This window comes from Phascolarctos cinereus, unplaced genomic scaffold (genome assembly GCF_003287225.1).
Source record: "Phascolarctos cinereus isolate Bilbo 61053 unplaced genomic scaffold, phaCin_HiC Scaffold_2;HRSCAF=192, whole genome shotgun sequence".
Lineage (NCBI taxonomy): Eukaryota > Metazoa > Chordata > Mammalia > Diprotodontia > Phascolarctidae > Phascolarctos > Phascolarctos cinereus.
Window position 1 is genome coordinate 288,896,438 of NW_027555625.1, and position 20,625 is coordinate 288,917,062.

Here is a 20,625-nt window from a genome sequence, read left to right on the forward strand (position 1 = left end):
ACCTCATTGGAGCTTCTAGATGGGAGTCACTTTTAATTAAATATTTGTTGAAGGACCCATACTTTATTGAATACAGTTCAGACAGATAGCCCTTGAAACTGAAGTATAATGACCACCAGCGATTGGACCCATGATGATGGTGAATTTATAAGGGGGCAGTAGCTCATAGTAGTGCAGATACATCCTTCTGGAGGATCAGTCATTCAATCCACAAGCATTTGTTAAGGACCTACTATGTGCTGGATATTATGTGAAGCACTGGGGATATCAGGACAGAAATGAAACAGCCCACCATTCCACAAGATGTTCACACATTGGGGGAGATAAGAGACAGACGTATCTACAAAACATGTCTAAAATAAATGAAGTAATTTTTTGAGGAGGAGGGAACTAGCAGCTGGGGAAATGAGGAAAGATCTTCTGTAGCATGTAGCATTTGATCTGGGCTTTCAAAGAAACTTGGAATTTTACTAGGCAACGGTAAGTAGGGAATGTAAAATGGAGGACCTGAGTTCAAATTCGGTTTCAGACACTTGACACTGGCTGTGTGACCCTGGGCAAGTCACTTACCTCTGATTGCTTTGCCAAAAAAAAAAGAAAAAGAAAAGAAAAGAAAGAGAGAAAGAGAGAAAGAGAGAAAGAGAGAAAGAGAGAAAGAGAGAAAGAGAGAAAGAAAGAAAGAAAGAAAAGAAAGAAAGAAAGAAAGAAAGAAAGAAAGAAAGAAAGAAAGAAAGAAAGAAAGAAAGAAAGAAAGAAAGAAAGAAAGGAACCACATCTAGGTGTCCAGGAAGGGATAGAATCCTGGGCTGACCCTGTAAGGATGGGTATTTTGATGTTCTAACACTTAGGGATGGGTCCTTAAACAATGGATAGCATTGATCCTACTGAGTTGAAATCATGCTTCCTTTACTTAGCTGTATGGCCATCAAGAAATTATTGAATTTCTGATTCTTAGTTTCTGAGTCTGTAAAATGGGGCTATGATATAGTACAACTGATGGAAAGCTGGGCTGGGGTCAGGAAGACTTGTATTTAAATTCTACTTCAGACACTTTTTACTAGTTGTAGGACTCCTGAGCAAATCACTTAACATTTCTGAGCTTTTTTTATCTTCATCTGCAAAATGGGGATAAGAATTGATTGCCTCAATATCAAATGAGATGTTTTATGTAAAGTGCTTTGCAAACCTCAAAGAACAACTTTAATATGAACTACTATTGGCTACATTTACCCCTCCCAACATACTTACTGCTCCTCTTTTTATGCCTACCCCCCACCACATTATACTTTCTCTCTTTACTCCACAGAAGTCTGCTTTCAGCCCTCAGATAGCTTGTCCCTCAGATGGACTCCCTCAAAAAAAAAATGAAGACAGAGGAAATAAAAATAAAAATCAGTAGTGATTCATCTTTTGAGCCCACTATCCCCATTTCCTTTGACTTGGCATAATTTCTACTTTGTTTGGAGGCATGTGGTTGGAACTGTGCTTATTTTCATGGATGACAAAACTCTCTCTCCTTTTGTCTTATTTTAGATGTAGAAAAGCCAAACAGAGCAGACCAAATACTCAAGTCCTTGCTAATAAATGCTTATTGGGCACCTCACCCCTAGACCCTACTTTGATCTTTTTCTTGGGGGAAAGATAGTAAAAAATGAATGACCCTTTGCTCCCAAGCACAAAGCAAAAGCCAAGCCCACTGCCAAGATGCTGTTTCTGACTCTGGCCTTTCCTATTAATCTGGCCTAGTCTTCCTCCAGTTCTACCATCCCAGAGAGCTAGCATCTAGGGTTTGGTGTTTCCAGTATATAGTGATAGGCTATTGTGTGAGAGACACACACTCAAGAAATGACCTCTACCCTGAAGGAATTTACAGATTCATGCTGGAAATAAGAAAAGAGTGGATTATAGTGAAAAGAATAGCATACTAAGACTCAAAACCTGTTTTCAAGTTCCAACCTTGTAAATTACTAGCTGTATGATTTGTGTTTAGTCTCCTTATGTGTAAGATAGGACTTCTAGCATATTGGTCTCTAGATAGGCTTCATTCCTCCTCCAAATTTGACTTGTATAAAGCTTGTATGTGAGTTACAGTGTTGTCTTTCAATGTATAGCCATGTAGTGGGTTTTTCCCTCTTTTAAAGAGACTTCAGTTTAAATGTGTGGCCTAAATTCAGATTAAGATAGTAATATTTGTCCTAGCTACATCACAGAATTGAAAGGATCAATGAGATAATATATACGAAAGGGTTTTGTAAATGAAGATGTTATACATGTGATTTATTGTTATTGTTAGCAATAACATTATTAGTAATATCAAGAAAATAAACTATGATTAGGCACTGGCAGGAGCAAATAGAGACCAAAAGAAATTGCTATAAAAGTTCAGGAGGAGAAAATACAGCTGGAGTAGTCAGAAAAGGGTTCATGCAGGAGGTACGACTTCAGATGATCTATGATGATTGGCTAGGTTTGGATTTGCTAAAAGAAGGGAAATAAATTTCTGCAATGCCAGATGAGGTGGTAATGCATAATGGGGGTAAGGCCTCCTACATCTCTCCAAAGCCATGCAGTTAAAACGTAGGAGGGGAAGCCCAACACATAGGATCAGAGAACTAGAAGAGACCTTAGAGAGATATTCTCATCCAAAACCTCATTTTAGAGATGAGGAAACTGAGACCTAAGAGAATTGAATGACTTATCCAAGGTCACAGAGGCAGTAGTCATCCAAGGCAGGATTTGAACAGGTCCTCTGACTCCAGAGCCCATACTTTTTCCTTTGTACTATTCTCCCAAAGGGTATGTTGGCTGGCCAGCAACAAATGACTGACATCCACCATCATGCATGCATTGGTTCTCATGGCCCCAGTTTGGTTCATTTCCACTGCATCTAGGGTAGCCATCATACCACAGAATCATACCAGGTGACATTTTATACTTTGGAAGGATGTGTGGCTTTAAACCTGTCCCGAGCAGCTCTCTTTCCTTCTGGAATTGTCACATCTTCTGCTACAGAAAGGTTGCATGTCCCCACTTTCTGTGTTTGATTTCCATGTGCCACTGTGCCTGAGTCTAAATGTCACCCACATGTAGAACAGTGGCTGCACCCGAGACATCACGGTGAGATGTCTAAAGGGGTGTCAGTAGATTGGACAGGGTATAATTTCAGTCAATGTGCTCTTGTCTTATTTTAGTTCAACATCATTTCCCAGTTGCAATTCTTTTGAGTGACACAGAGAATGCAAAACAACATAAAAGGCCTGCCTGGAGGCACATCTGTGTCCATGTAAAACTTTAATTATTCTTTTTGAATCCTATATAATAATGCACTATCCCAATTTCTTGCATAAAAGTCTGATGGGAGAAAAAATTGTGTCACCTGTACAAGTATTTTTATTTTGTGTGTGTGTATGAGATAGTCCTCATATTTTTAGAACAACTGAACAAAAGGAAGGCCTTCCCTAATCAAGAGTATTCTTTAGGTATAGTGCATCAGACAGTGTTTGTGATAAATTGAAAATAACTGCTTTGTTGTTAGTGGCATTTAAAGCATTATGCATGTCTTTTGAAGGCATTTTATTTATGTTTTTGCAAATTAGAATGATAGCATTTAAAAGTGCTAAGCTATGTGAACTTGGGCAAGTCACTTGCCCACTTTGGGCCTCATTTTCTCCATCTGTAAGATGAGAGGTTTGAAATAGGTGATATCTGAGATCCCTTCTACCTCTAACATGCTATGATTTTTAGCAGTCAATCAATAAATATTTATTAAGCACTTATTTATTAAGTGCCCAGCACTGAGGCTAACTACTGGGAATTCATAGACAAAAGTGAAACAGTACCTGTCTTCTAGGAACTTATGTCCTACTGAAGCAGGCAAAATACAGGGTAACCTTGGAAAAGAAGGTATTAGCAGATGGGAGAACCAGCAAAGACTTCAAGTCATAGCAACAAAATCAGTCTGGGAAGACTGAGATGCTAGATTTGAGGGTTTTGAGTAGTAAAAAGCAGAAGGTGAAATCAACCTAACTGCCTCTGAGTAGAAAGTGGGCCATCACAAGCCACAGAAGGCACACATGAAAAAAGTCAAATGTAATACTAAGCCATAAAATAATCAAGGAAAACTACAATGACCAGTCAAAGGAGTCATTTCTGATCCTGAAAGGAAGATCAAGGGAGAAAAAAATGTCATTTTGAATGAGTGTCAGAGATCACTAGATAAATCTGACCCAGTACTGTTGTCTTTGGATTGGGAAATATGTGTGTGCCTTTGGGGGAGAGGAGGGCGGAAGTCAAGCGCCCACCCCACAGGGAAACACCATCCCACTGACCATGGCTTTTTAGTCCCAGTTTTATGGCCATGTTAACTTAAACGTTGTCAGTTTTAAAACAAAACCAAATTTATATTATTATGCTGAGTTATAGCTGGCAGTTATAAAGATAATGTCTAAGTCTGGTACACAGAGGCAGTATTTCTGGGCAGCTTTCAAAAGAAGGAGAGGTCTCTACAGCTCAAATTTCATCCATTATCAACTCTTGGTTGTACCCTGTAGATCATGTCAGCTGTAGTTTTTCCTCTAATCAAAAGTGGCCTTAAGGCAGAAAAACATGAATTCAAATCCAGCTCACAGAAACTTATTGGCTATGTGACCCTGCACAAGTCACTTAACCACTGTCTATCTCAGTTTCTTCAACCATGGATAATAATAGCACCTTATTTCACAGGATTGTTTGGAGGATCCAGTGAGATAATATTTATTGAGCGCTTAGCCTGACACATAGTGGGTGCTTTTAAAATGCTTATTCCCTTCCCTTCCCCCTACCATTTTCCAAAAGAGTTTCAGAATGCAGAGGGACATTAATAATAAAAATTAGTCCAATGTAAATTTCCCCAATTCAAAAATCCATTTCTCCTGATTCTGTGAAAGAACCTTTCTGGAGGCCTACTCTGGTGTCTCCATAGGGCATGGAATTCTTGAAGGCCATACTAAGGAGGGAACAAATGCTGGTAGAACCTACCAAGGTAGGGCTGCAGAAATGGGAGGAGAAGAGAAGAAAGAAGAGGAGAAAAAGGAGGAGGAGAAGGAAGAAGAGGGGAGGAGAAAGGAGGGGACAGGGGAGGAGGAGAAAAAGCAGCAGAAGATAGGAGGAGAAGGGAGAAAGAGAGGGGGAAGGAAGGGGGAGGAGAGGGGAGGAAGGAGAAAGGGAAGCAAGAAGAGGAGGGGAGAGAAAGTCAAAGGAAGAGGGGAAGGGAGGGGAGGGGATAGGGAGATGGAGAAAAGGAGAGAGAATACATGTATGTGTGAGTCGTTTCCATAAGCTTTTAACTGGCCTATAGGCAGATGAAAAGAATAGATTCCCTGTTATTTATTTTGATTTTTTTTTGGGGGGGTGCAATTTGCTGTATATAAAAGCAGTAAGTACAGCAGCTGTACTTTTGCAAGGAAGGGGACTAATGATGCAAATGTAAGTGGTGTTTAGCGGGAGCAAAATCTAAGAGACATCAGCAAAGTTCAAGCTTAATTCAGATTCTTTGAACCAACAGTGTTTAAGACCAGTTCAATTTTCCTCTCAATTGTTTGGGCAACCTAACGTTCAAAGTTCTATAATTTACACCCAGGAGGCATTCTTGGCCTGGAGCCGGCTAACGAGCAGTGACCTTGTGCTAACTGTCTGTCAAAAGTGGTCACTCTAAATTTGTTGTTAGCAAAAGTAAGCTTTGGTTCCTTTCTTTAGAAACGTAATAGACAGCTTCACTTTCGCACCTCTTAATAGTCTTTTTAAAAATAGTTTCTCTAGCAGGAGGCTTTTTTGGGACACGGTGCTTTACACCTCTGTATTTTCAGAGTTTATTGGGATGATTTTTATTTTTTATATGTTTTTTACCCAAAATTTCCTGATGCCATACTGTGCTGCTGCCAGTTTAGAGACTCCAGCTGTTGTGAGTCACAAGGGTAGGCTGTCAATGGCAACTGGGTCTCAGAGGGAGGAAACTTCATTTGTGAACCGAGCTTAACCCTTCAAGGCCTGTTCTGGAGTGTCTGTTGTCTGGAGCGTGTATTCCCAGAGGAATAGCAGGCAGGAGAATGTCCCTTTCCCCCCAAGATATGCAGGATGTTGTGGTCGAAACAGTAAGAAGCCTGAAGCATCAATGGAGACCTCTCTGATTTCTTTGCTAGACCTCAGGATCATAATAGCTAGCAATTATATGGCACTTTAAGGCTTGCAAAGTACTCACCATACATTATCTCATTTGATCTTGACAACAACCTTGTGGGGGTAGGTGCTATTATAATCTCCATTCTACAGATGGGGAAACTAAGGCTTCAGAGGTTAAATTACTTGCTCAGGATCATACAACTAGTAAGTGGCTGAGGCAGATTTTGAACTCAGGTCTTCCTGACTGCAAGTCCACTCACTCTGCCACCTAACAGCCAATCACGGACCTCCACCCTCTTCAGTGCTGGGGTATCCTATCAACCCTATCTTTACAGTCTCCATTTCCAGGAGGAATTAGGTGTGGTTCGTTTCTCCTGCTCCATGTGTTCAGGACCAGGAAAAATGCTACATTTATGAGCTGGAACTCTTCAGGGCTACCTTATTATCAATTTGAGCATATTTGAGATGGAGGTAGGAGTAAGAATGGGGTAGAAATCTTTGAGTTTTATGGACAGAAGCAGATCCAAATCCTGGTTCTCTGTAATGGGGAAAATCAGGTAAACTCAGAGCCTTGAGCTCCTCACCTTTAAAATAAAGGAGGTACACGTGCACCAAGATATTCTCAGCAGCCCATTTTGAGGTAGCAAACAATTGGAGAGAAGGTAGATGTGTTGGAGCTGGGGAAATGGATAAACAAAATGTGGTACCAGAAGATAAGGTAATGTTTCTGTAATGTAAGAAAGGATAAATATGAAGGATGAATAGAAACATGGGAGGACTTATAAGGACTGATGCAAAATAAAGTTAACAGAATCAGAAAAGAAATAGACCTTACTCCTTGGTCCTGGTCCTTATATTTCTTGACCTTACTGCCGTATTCGGGACTATTAACCACCTTATCTCCTAAAACAACATTGTATGATTGCAATGATCGTGCTTGGCTCTTAAAGAAGAGAGGAGAACATGTCCTCCCTTTCATCTTTACCAAGGTGGGGGGATGATCACTGTGGAACATTGCGTGTAATGTCAGACTGGGTTGGTTCCTTGGTTGGTTTTAATGAATTGCTTTTTCTCTGTCTTCCCCACCCCCACTGTCAAAGGATGACTCTCAGCATTTGAGGGTGGGTCTGGGGTTAGAAGTCCATTTAGAAATGGACAGTGATATAAAAACAAAATATATTACTAAATTTATAATTGAATTTTAAAAATTAAGTGAGGGGGTTGGACTAGGTGACTCTACTACGATTTTTCAGCTCTAAATCTATACTCTTATAATGACCTGTATTATGATAAGATAAAGTCTGGCAGAGCAATATAGTGGAAAGAATTTTGTCCTAGAGTCAGGAGATCACAGTTGGAATTCTGTTTCTGACATACTTCTCTCTTTTGCTCTTGAATACCTTGCTCCCTTGTCCTGTGGTTGCTTATGCCAGGTCAAACCTTAATCCTGGATTGTCACACCTTTGGCCTGCCTCCTCTATTCCTACTCCAGCAGAAACAGAGCTAGAGAAAGCCTACACCAACTGGATCCACCACACATTTTTGTTATCTAATTTAAGTAGGCCCTCACCAAAGCAAGGTAATCTTTTTATTCCTCTCCAATTGACTTTTTATCCCACTCTCCAAAATGACTATTGTAAACCTCTTTCCTCCTCTAGCTTCTCATAGCACTGCCTTCCCCCACCTCTCAATTGAGGCTTTTGCCTAATACTTTTTGAGAAAAAAATCAAGATTATCCATTGAGAGGGCAGCTAGGTGGTCAAGTGAATAGAGCTCTGGGCCTGGAGTCAGGAAGACTCATTTCATCTTCCTGAGTTCAAATATGGCCTTAGACTCTTACTAGCTGTGTGACTCTGGGAAAGTCACTTCATCCTGTTTGCCTCAGTTTCCTCATCTGTAAAATGATGTGGAGAAGGAAATGGTAAACCACTCCAGTATCTTTGCCAAGAAAACCCCAAATGGGCTTATGAAGAGTTGGACATGACTGAAAAACAACTGAACAACAAAAATCCATTGAGGACCAACTCTTCACCCCCCTCCTTCATCTGACAACCCCTTCTCCTCATCTTACAGTTCCCTGATACCACCCTCACACCATTTCTTCCTTTTCCCCAGCCTCTGATGAAGAAGTGGCCTTTCTCCTCACCGAGGCCAGTCATTCCTTTGCGTATACCTGTGATTTCATCCTCTGCATCTTCTCCAGAAGATTGCCAACCCCCCTCCTGTCATTGCAACCCCCATTGTGCCCTAATTTTCAACTTCTTCCTATCCATTCACTCCTTCACTGTTTCCTACAAACATGGCCAAGTTTACTCCATCTTCACAAAACCATCCTCGTTTTACCTGACATCTGTCTCTTCTTCATTTCTCAAACAAAATCTTCCCCAGTGCTGTCTATGCTCAGGGTTTCCACTTCTCACTCTGTTCTAAATCCTCTGTAATCTGGCATTAGACCTTCACTTGTCTGAAACTGCTCTCTCCAAAGTAAACAGTGATCTCCTAACCAACAAATGGCCTCTTCCCAATTCTTATCCTTTTTGACCTCTGCTGTATTTGGGGACTATGAACCACCCCTTTCCTGTTAGATGTTTTCTCCTCTCCAGGACCTTACTCTCTCCTGATTCTCTGACATCTGCCTGATAATTCCTAGGTTTCCTTTGCTTGGTTTTCATCTAGTTACACTCACTAACAATAGGCTTCCCACAAGGGTCTGTCGTGGGTCCTCTTCTTTTTTTTTCCTCTCTCCATACTCTCTTTTTCTCATTGACCTCATGCTCCCATGTTGTTTTTTTTAAATATCTATGTAGATGACTGCAAGATTTCTATTTCTAATTCTAGTCTCTTTCTTAAGCTCCAGTCTGGTACCACCAACTTTCTATTGGACATTTAAAATTGGACGTCCAGCATACCCCAAACAAAGCTTATTATTGTACTCCATTACACACACACACACACACACACACACACACACACACAGAGAACCCTCTTCCAAACTTTCCTATTGTTATTGGGAGGCAACAGATTCCTATTGGTCAGCTTGGCGTCATCCTCAACCCCTTACTCTTGCTCACCCCATATATCTAACTAAATCTTATTGTTCCTTTCTCTACAACACCTCACACACATATTTCCTATACATTCACAGAGCTACCATCTTTGTTCAGGCCCTCATTACCTCTTACCTAACCTGCCCCAACAGCCTACAATTTGGTCTCCCTGCCTCAAGTTTCTCCCTTTCCAAACCATCCTCCACACAGCTGCCAAAGGGACATTCCTAAAGTATAGATTTGATTATTTCCCTCCCAACTCTGTCCTTTCTATCCCCACTCAGCAAGCTCCAGTAGCTTTTTGATGTCTCCAGGAGCAGATATCATACCCTCAGTTTGACATTTTTAAAGTTCTTCACCACCTAGTCCTGTCCAACCCATCAGATCCCTTACATCTTACCCCTCCTTGCATTCCAGCTTTCCTGAACTACTCGCTGTTCACTGTTTGGCATCACAGATGTTGCTTCATCTCCCTTCTCCATGCCTTTGTAGTGGCTGCCCCTCCCTTCCCCCCATGCTTGGAGTGCATTTGCTTCTCCTCACTGTTTCCTGAAATTCCTGGTTTCCATTAAGACTTTGCTCAAGCCCAAACGTCTTCCATGGAGCCTTTCCTAGCTGCAATTACATCCCCTTTCCCAAACTTCCTTGGATTTATTTTGCATCTATTATATATACCTATACATATATGTGTGCATACACACACACATGCACACGTACATATGAAGTTAATTGTAAAGCTATACTGTAAGCTAATTGAGGGCACTCTCGAATTTGTATTCCCAGAACTTACACGGTAACTGACACATGGTAAGCACACAACTTCATTGAATGCTTTGTTATGGTTTGTTAGCCATGAAAGCCTGATCAAGTCACCGAACCTCAGTTTCCCCATTTGTAAAGTGGAGAACATCTTAATACTTGCATTTCCTTCCTCAAAGGGTTGTTTTGAAGAAAATGCTTTAGAAATATTAGATTGGTCTATAAATGTGAGTTATTTGTGAGTCTTTGGAACTTAGTACAGAATACATATGGAAACTTTAGGTATACTAACTTTCTGCTTTTTTTAAGATCTGAAAAAATCTTAAGTGAGTCAACTCTTCAAGATACTACTTCTGTATGGAAGAATCTGACTCCACAGATGGCAGCAGAGATTTCCTCAAGAGCAGTAGACTCTGGATCCCTAGGTTACCTGGAAGGGTGGTAATGGGAATATATCCTGTTTTTATTTCTCTTTTAAGAGCAAGGAAGAACCCAGAATTGACTTAGGCCCTAGAAACTCTTCTTTGGCCTATTTCCTGGTGGATAGCAGCCCAGACTACCTTTGGGAACTGCGAATCTTACCCTTCCCTTAACCCCATCCTCACTTTCACTACATCCTTGCCTCTTGACTTATTTGAGCAGAGGGATAGATTGAAGGGTTCATGGACCATAGATTTAGGACTGGAAAGGCTTTCTAAAAATCATCTCTCAAGTACCCTTTTATGGATAAGAAAACTGAGGTCAGAGAGGTGAAATGATTTACAAGCTGAAAGATTTTGCTTTCTCTTGATGGTAGCTACTTCCACATAGCAATCCATTGTCATTATTTAAGGGGCTAGTGCACTCATTGTTGGCCATGGCAAATGTCTGGTATGCCTGATATCTAGGGTTTCCTGGGTAGTGCAAGTTGGACTTACAACTCCACTTGGTTGAGTGCAATAGGACCTGCTCTTTTAGCTACTGGAAAGTAGCCAGATGTAAGGAATTGGAAATGATGACTCAGTGATGGGCATAAGGAGGACTGCTGACCAGGACAGCCAATAATTTATCACAGGAGCTAGTTGCTCCTAAAGTTTCATGTCTACATCGAAATGGCATTATATTAGAATTATTCCATCATCTAAGCAATGTGCCATATTGGATGGAGATTGGTGTTGGGGGCAGGGCAGAATGGCTTGGCCTGATGGGGAGGACAGGGGAGCTCTAACAATGTTAGGGCCGTTTAAAAACTAATATTATTTTGGTAATGCTAGGAATAGGAAGACATAGGATGTCACATGTGAACAGGTAGATAGGAGGAAAATGAATTGCAGCCATTGTGAGATATAGGTCTACCCCACTTTAATAAAGTCCAGTAAATCAAAACTTGCATTTGCTAAATCACAAAGTGAATCATGCCTTCCCTCCCTTCCCTTATCTTCTTTTTTGTAATGCACCCTTGTGCGTTTGAATTAAATATGATATGAAACTTTGACAACTTGTCAAAACCCTTCCTACTCCATGAAGCTTTTTCTAATCCTTCCTCCCCATGTTACTCCCCTTGCCCCAGCCAGATGTCTCATAGAATATGAAAAGTATGGACAAAAAAGGGACGTGAAGAAAGTGTTATTTGGTATTATAATTATTTGTGGCTTTTTTAATATTTGTTGATGTCTTTTGTTTTTACATCACCTTTATTTCCAAATACAGGTCTCCTCTTTTCTCTTCAGTGAGTCATAACATAATAGCAGCATCAATTTAGACCTAGAAGGGACCATGTAGGGCTAGGCCATATAATCCATTGCTCTTCTTTTAGAGACGAGGGAACTAAAGCCTGGAGAAGTCAAATGACTTGCTCAAGGTCACACAGGTAATTCTTCCAGAGTGGAATTTGAACCCTGATCCTCTAACTCTGGATTGGGTACTCTTTCCATTCTATGACACTGCCTTACTCTATGACACATACAAAAGGAAGAAAAAATAAGAAAGCAGTTTTAATTACTCAACCATTTGAGTCTGACAATGTCTACAGTGTTCCATACCTAGAGTCTCCCAATTCTACAATGAAAGGTGGGGAGTAAATTTTATGGTCCCTTCCTGAAACACTAGATTGGTCAACATAATTACACAATCTAATTTCTTTTGTTATTGTCATTTGAATTTACACATTGTAGCCATTGTGATAGCTTTCCTGGTTTACTTACTTTCTCTACATCATTGTATATGAGTTTTCTGATGTTTCTTTGAATTCTACATGGATATCATTTCTCATAGTGCAATAATATTTCATTATACGCAATTCCATACCACAATTTTGCTTGTCCACTTCTCAATCAATAGACATCTATTTTGTTTCCAGTGCTTTGCTACCATAAAAAAAACATAAATAATTTGGTATAAATGTTTTAGGATGGGACATTTCTTTCCGTCTCTCACCTCCTTGGGGCATATATCTCTCTGTGGGCACTTTGGGCAAGGAGTAGAGACAATTTAGTCACTATTTTCCATCATGATTCCAAATTGCTTTGTAGAATGGAAATATTTCACGAATAGGACATTAGTTTGCCTGCCTTTCCTAGGCTTCTCCAACAGTGACTATTCTCATCCTTTGTAATCTTTGTCAATTTGCTAGGTATGAGCTGAAACCTCATAATTATTTCAGCTTATATTTCTCTTCTTAGGGAGTTGTAGCAATTTCTCATATAGTTATGAGCAATAGTTTGCAATTCTTCTTATGAGAATTGTTTGTTCATGTTCTTTGATCGCTTACTTATTGGAGAATGTCACTTGGTCTTTATTTAAGATTTATATATTTATATATAATATTTGTATTGGCTCCCTATATATCTTGGATATCAGATCCTTATCAAAATCATTGATGCAGAGGCTTTCTCCACCCCCCCCCAGCTGTAGCTTCTTTTCTAATCCTATTTGCACTGATACTGTTTATACAAAGCCATTCAGTTATATGTAATCAAAATTATCTATTTTTATTTTTGTATGATCTCTAGCCTTTGCTTGGTTAAGTATTCTCTCTCTAGTCATAGCTTTTGGGACTTTTTCTTATCTTTCCTACTAGTTCATGAACTCCTTGAGGAGACTGTATGTTATCAATATTTGTGTGTCTCCCAGTGCCTAGTACAGTGGTCTGCACATAGTAGGTATTTAATACATATTTGGTTTTTTTGGTTTAGAATGACTAAGCACCAATTATTCGATTTTATATTTAATTATTGGAGACAAACCAACTGCTTACATGGTTTTACCTTTCCACCAATTGTCTTGTGTTATCATATAGCCATTGTCTCAGGCCCCTGAAATCTATCTAGAAGATAATATCATCTAGGAACTCACCCCCAAATCCCTCCAGCCCTATTTTATAGATGATGAAATGGAGACTCAGAAACGTTAAGTGACTTGCTTAAGGTGATTGTACTTTTACGTAGCAGAGTCCTGCGTGATGATGTCTGACCTAGGTGCCTGCCAAAAGGCATCAGCCTGGATGGATCAGACCACTTGACCTATTGATCATGTCACTGAAAATTCCTGAATTAAAAAAAGAAAAAGGAAAAAGGAATTGGCAGCTGTTGGAGGGTATTGAATAGATGGAAGTGGCTAAAATATTTTTAAATGGTTTTTTTCCACTTATAAGCAAGAGGTTATATTGCGAGTTCAGTGCTAAATTACAGTTATTTCCCAAAGGGGGAAAAATCCATGTGAAAGAGAAGAAAATTTGGTTCTAAAAACTGTGCGCTGGTTTCTGCAGTCTGGGCCAGTTTGTGCCCATCCAAGGGTGCTGAGACATGAGCTTTCTCTCTACAGTGTGTGAAGTGGGCAAAATAACTCACAGGTGTCAAAGGCACAAAAGATTTATACTGGTCTGACCTATGAGAAGATAAATTGCAGTTCTTTCCTTATGGCCACAAGACATGCCTTCAAGTGTAATGAAAATTTAGTATTTTTCTCCTAATTGTCTTCTATAATTTTGCCAGATTTATTAAAACAAGATTTTCTGGGGGTTTAATTTTTTTTCCTTTTTACTGGTAGATTGTGCTCTTTAGTATCATTTTACATAATTTAATACAATTTGTTCCATCCATTGATTTTCATGGGGATACAAGCTGTTCGTTTGTGAGAAAGCTGGCATAGGAGTAAGTGTTGGCAAAGAGTCACCTCCAGGAGTTTATTCAGATTTCAAAGTTGTATGGGGGCTTCGGCCATTTTGAAGCAGATTAATTTTCTGTTTTGCTCCAGATACCCTTCTCTGGTAGTTTTTTTCCCCCCGATAAGGCTTCGGCCCTGGGCAGCACGCTGCCCTTGCTGGGCCTGGGAAAGCACAGGCTGGATTTGGGGATTGAGGGTGGCTCTTCACAGTACGTCACACTGACTGAGAGAACACAGGTGTTTCTTAATTATTTGTGCAGAAGGAAAAGTAATGCTGAGCGGATGTACTGTAATGACTAGAACGCTCGAGATGACAGGCCAGAAGAAGCCAGAGTTGCTTCTTGCAAGAACATTGTTCTTCCTCAGCCTTCTTTGTTATTGAAATATATCAAACTCTAGGTGTCATATTTCTCGGTGATGGTTGGTGGTGGTGGTGGTTTAAATGGATCCATAGATTATTATGAATCTGCCAAACCACTCAAATTTTAAGAGCAAAAGGCAGTGACAAGAGAAAATGAGAGAGACATAGATGAGGAAATGAATAGACAGAGATACAGAGACAGTGGAAGGCAAAGAAACAGAGACAAGAGAGAAGGAGGGGAAGGGAGAGTGAGGAGGGAAGGGAAATAGAAGAAGGGAGGGAGAGACAAGAGAAAATGACAAAGAGATAGAGAGAGAGAGAGGGAGAGATGGGGGGAAGAGGGAGACAAAGAAACAGACAGGGAGAGAAAGATAGAGATGGAAGAAGGAAGTGACAGATAAAAACAGAATAAGAAAGATGGAAATGGAGAGACAGAGATACAGAGGGAGAGAAGGAGAAAGAGGTAGAGAAAGGAAGGGAGGAAGAGGGAAGGGGGGGAGAGAGAGAGAGAGAGAGAGAGAGAGAGAGAGAGAGAGAGAGAGAGACAGAGAGAGAGAGAGAGAGAGAGAGGCCAGATTGTCAGTGATGTGTCAAGCCAAAAAAAAAAAAATCCTTTGGCCACAATACGGTGAGAAATTCAGCATATCCCTTTTCACATTGTTGGGGCTCATCTCCCAGCCCTCTGAGGCCTTCCCAAGCCTTTCCCAGACAGCTTACCAATTGCTTTCTTCATCATAGCTCTAAGACTAAGAGGCAGTATTGTATAATGGCTAGATTTTTGGACCTCGAGTGAGGAAGACTTGGTTTAAATCTGCCATCTGGCACTTGAGAACTGTGTAACTAGTTATCAAGCCACACAATCTTTCTGAGCCTCAGTTTCCCCATCTGTAAAATTGACATAATAATACCTGTAGTACCTACCTTGCAGAGTTATTGTGAGGTTATTGTCATGTACACAAAGTAACTTGAAATAAAACCACATCCGGTTACATAAATATCAGTTATTATTATCGAGAGAGGCAGAACAAGGGGGTAGAAGAGGTAACATCCATGTTCAACAACAGAAGCCTAGGAAACAACTACTTAAATTCAGTCTCTCCTCCCCTTGGGATCTTCTGCTTTGGCCATCAGGTCCTTAGTTCCTCTGTATCAAGGACCATGTCCATTCTTACTCCTTTACCTTATTCCCCTCTTCCTGGTTGATTCTGTGTTACAGAAGAATGGAGGGAGTGAACCTCCTTCCACAAAAGATTTTACACAACCCAGGGGACATCATATTGTACTGCTTTGTCCTCTCTTAGTCTCCCATCTGGGGAAGTCTTGTCCAGCCCTAGCATTTGAGCTTCAGAGACAGGGTCTCCCAGAGAAATGAACCAGACTCCTCCTGCAGGATCAGGAAGCCAAATAGGACTTCACTGATCTGCTCTGTGGAATACGAAGCTTGTGTTTGACATATGAATTGTCAGGGGTGTAGGAGAAAATGACAAGGAATTCTCCTTCCTTAAGGGAAGTTGATATGGCTCATGATTACTTGACTTCTGGCTAGGTGAGAGTCAAATCAAGCTATTGCTTTCGTTGAACTCCCTTGAAATAGTAGGCACTCTCCTGTCACCATTCTCTCCCAATATTCCCGCAAAGGATCTGCAGAGGCTGGAGATCCTGAATGTGTCACCCAGGCAGTATAGGATGCAGCCACTTCTGGGGTGAAAGCCATCCTCTGCATGTGGGCAGCCCAGACAATGATGAATAATCTATTCCCTGGAAACCCTAGGGGAACACTAAGTAGGCCAAATGAAATGATCTGAGCTGGAATCTATCCAGGACACCAGGGCTAATCCTTGTTTCTGTGCTGAAAGAGCCTTGGGGTCTGGAGTAACTGTAACTGGTCACAACCTGGATGCTCTCTGCCATTCCAGAGTTGACCCTATCCCTCATCACCTCCCACCTTACCTCCCCAGAGCTCCATGGAAGCAAGGCTGAGGGAGAGGGGGTGGGGGTTAGCCTAGGAAAAGGTAGGCAGGCCTCTCTAATTATTCCTATAAGTGTTAGGGGTTGTCTAGGATTGTCTCTTATCCAGTGAAACTCAAGGCTATCTTTTCCCCATCTTACAAGATAGACCCAGGGGAAATGGTCTTTCTTCCATCCTTCTTTCCTTCTGTTTTCCCCTCCTTTTCTTTCTTTTCCTTCCTTTCTTTCTCTTTCATTTTTTTTACTTTTTTCCTTCTTTCCCTTTTTTCTTCCTTTTCTTTTTTCTTCCCTTCTTTCCTTCTTTCCTTCTTCCCTTCTTTCCTTCTTCCTTTCTTCCCTCCTTCCCTTCCTTCCTTCCTTCCTTCCTTCCTTCCTTCCTTCCTTCCTTCCTTCCTTCCTTCCTTCCTTCCTTTCTTCCTTTCTTTCTTTCCCATGGAAGAGAATAAGAAAGAATATTTGTATATTCACTGCAACTACAAGTATAGAACTTATGCGGGTTTTTTTTGTATTGAAAGGGATATCAGAAATTATTTAGTTCAATTTCCTTATTTTACAGATGAATAACTGAGTCTAGTGATTTGTCCAAGGTCACACAACTATTTGGTAGCACACTTCCACCAGAAACCAGTTCTATTAGTCCCCAGAACAATGTTTTTCCTGCTATATCACATAGAATAAAAAATACTGATGTTTTAACATCTATCAGAATATAGCTTATTGTGAATAGGGACTGGTATAATAGAAAGGACACTGGATTGGGAATCAAAGGACCTGGGTTCAAAACCTGTCTCTGCTACAACTTCTAGGGCTTCAGTTAATCTATCTATAAGATATGAAGTGATGGACTAGATGATATCTATATTCTCATAACCTAGTTCACTGCCCAACACACATAGTAGGCACTTAGTAATTATTGTTGAATTGACTTAAATTGACTTATTTTTTATAAAATTCCTTGTTGTTCTTCAGTCATGTCCAACCTTGAGGTTTTCTTGTCAAAGATCCTGCAGTGGTTTGCCATTTCCTTCTCTAGCTCGTTTTATAGATGAGGAAACTGAGGCAAATGGGGTTAAGTGACTTGGCCAGGGTCACACAGCTAGTAAGCATCTGAGGCCTAAATTTGAACTTAGGTCTTCCTGACTTAGCCCATAGCTCTATGCACTTTGCTACCTGGCTGCTCTATAAAATTCTTTGCATAGCACTAAATCCTACAGTCCTATGACTATCTTTTGCACTTCTCTCTATTCCTCATAATTCCCAGAAGATCACATAGTAGAAATGAATAGGATTCTGATTTATCTGATTTTGCTGACATAGGAAATGTATTTGATTCAATGCCATGTGAAGTATCATTCATTTCTTCATTCACACATTCATTTGACAAAATCAAGATGGAAGCCTGGAGGTGTCAGAAATGATTATGCATCTGCTTGGCATCAGCTAGTGGCAGTCTTTGGTAACCATGGCTCATAGTCAATTAACTGGACCCAAGAGACTATTGACCTAGCTTGGGAACAGTTAATTTACTGAATAACCTCTAAGAAATTGGCTAAAATGTCTTTTTCTCTTTTTTGTGGAACTTTGATGAAATTTATCAATCAACTCACTAAATTTTTCCTTTTAAAATATTTTTTTTTGGAGCCAATGGGGTTACGTGATTTGCCCAGGGTTACACAGCTAATAAGTGTCTGAGGTTGGATTTGAACCCAGGTCTTCCTGACTCCAGGTCCAGTGCTCTAACCACTGCGCCATTTAGCTGCCACTCATGAAGTCTTTCTTGTGTGCTCAGGTTTATGCTAGGCCCTTTAGAGATACGTGAAAAGTAGAAAATATGTTTTCTGCTTCCAAGAACTCACAGTCTAACCTGTTAGAAAAGAATATCATGTAAGAACATATGACAGCAGTACAAGAAACTGACTATCTTCCTCTAAGAAATGTTGAGTGTAATGGGTACAGAGAAGGGTGAAAAGATTTGTATAAACTGATGCAAAGTAGGAAAAACCAGGAAAACAGTATACAACAGTGACAGTGATAACAGAAATAGAAGGTACACATACAAAACAAAGTTGAATGTTATTAAAGTATAATAACCAAGCTTGGCACCAAAGAAGCAATATGAGAATGTATCTTTTTCTCTTATTTGCAGCGGTAGGGAACTATGGGCATGGAACACTGTATATAATGTTTGACCTTGTTGTGTGGGTTAGTTTTGGTAAATCACTTTTTGTCTTTAAAAATTCTTTATTAGAAGAAATGGCAAATGCCTCTCTAAAAGGGAAGGAGGATGGATATAGTGGGAAATTAATATCCCTCACATGGGTGAGGGGTAAACACGAGATATCAACAAAAAGATTTGTGTAATATAGAGTGAACTGTGGGTACCAGAGAGTCAGGATATCCATGCAGTCTATACAAAATGGCTATGCATCCGTCTCTGCCCCACCCTTCCTCTAGCTGGCCTTACCACCCTTCAGTAAAGAATGGTGGCCATCCCCTCTGTACAGAAAAGCATCTCACCACCAAGTCCTGTTACCCCAGATCTAATCCTCCTGTTTGGCAGGGGCTGTAATGGGTCTAGCCTTCCAAACTTGGATTGTATCTACTCTTAGGGCTTAGCTGTGGAGCTGTGTGCTCTGGAGCTAGGCTGAAAGGCAGGTCGGGGTGACTGGGAGAACCCCCAAATCAGTGTTGCAGGTTATGAGGTCTAAACACCACATGCAAGTTGCCTTTTATTGCTCACCAAGCCAATTGCTGAAAAGCCAATTTGCAAATGAATCACATTTATTGACACCTTCTGGATCAAATAACAGATGCACCCTGTGCTGTTCCATGTGATCAGCAAAAGAAGAAATCCTAAAGCTGTTTCTGTGGTCAAAACAGAGCTTTTTTCAGTACCAAGCCTTCTTCTTGTTTAGATCTCTAGTTAAAAATAAATAAATAAGGTTCTCCTCTGTTACAAAGGACTCAAGGCTTCCCCAGTACCTTCACTTACAGACTTACTGTGCTCAGGTCTGTCTTGGTCCCTGGGATAGGCAGCCAAGCATTCTTTCTGCTCTCTCTAGATTCAGTGCTTTTTGTAACCCCATTGAAGCAACCATGAGCCTTGCTCTCTTTTTTTCCCTGGCCATCTGCTTGAAGCATCTGGTAATCAGGTGTAAGCCCCCACACCCAGAGCACTCATGCTTAAATTTGCAGCTACCTTGCCACCCACATTGGCTTTTGTTTCACTGCCAACACATACCTCTTTGTGTGCTGGAAACCGGATTTGGGATTGAAACCTGACTGTCGACTCAGTGAAATCAGGATGGCCAGGGTGACCCTCGGCATTCAGAGATCAGTTCCAGTCCCTTGATCTTTTCGTACTTTGCGAGGCAATCTCATTTGTATCACAAGAGGAGGCAATAAGGCGTGGCAGGGAGAGCATTGGGCTGGGTATCAGGAGACACAAATTTTACTTCAGGATCTTTTACCAGCTTGTTGTGTGTACTTGGGCAAGTCTTTTCCCTTCTATGGATCTCCTTTTTATCATCTGTAAGATAGAGGCTGGATAAGCCAGTTTCTGAGGTCCTTTCCAGTTTTAAACCTCACAGTCTTATGAATAGATGGACTATAACTAAGGTCCTTCATAGTGCTAATAAACTCTCTCCTTGCTAGGTGCAGTGGATGGTGCTGCAGGCCTGGAGCCAAGGAAGATCTGAGTTCAAATTTGACCTCAGACAATTAACAGCTGTGTGGCCCTGGCCAAGTCACTTAACCTCTCTGCCTCAGTTTCCTTATCTATAAAGTAGGGATAATAGGGTTGTTATGAGGATGAAATAACCTCTGCCTCAGTTTCCTTATTTTTAAAATGTGGATAATAATAATAATAGGGTTGTTATAGAGATGAAATAATAATTGTAAAGCACTTAGCACAGTGCCTGGCACATAGTAAGCACTAAGTGTTAGTGTTGTTATGTATTCTTGATCTTTGTTACTTTCACAAGAAAGATGGGCTTCTGCAAATTAGAAGTGTCCAGAAATTGTTAAAGGCTGAGAAGAGCATTATTGTTTGGTGTTCTCTTTTTTCCCATTGAGTAGGATAAATCTCAAATATTTTGTTCTCCACACAGAACAGGCAAACTCATACATTTTCCATGTCTCATATATTTATTATTATTTTTAAATTGTGAGGTAAGTAGTGCAAGTATTATT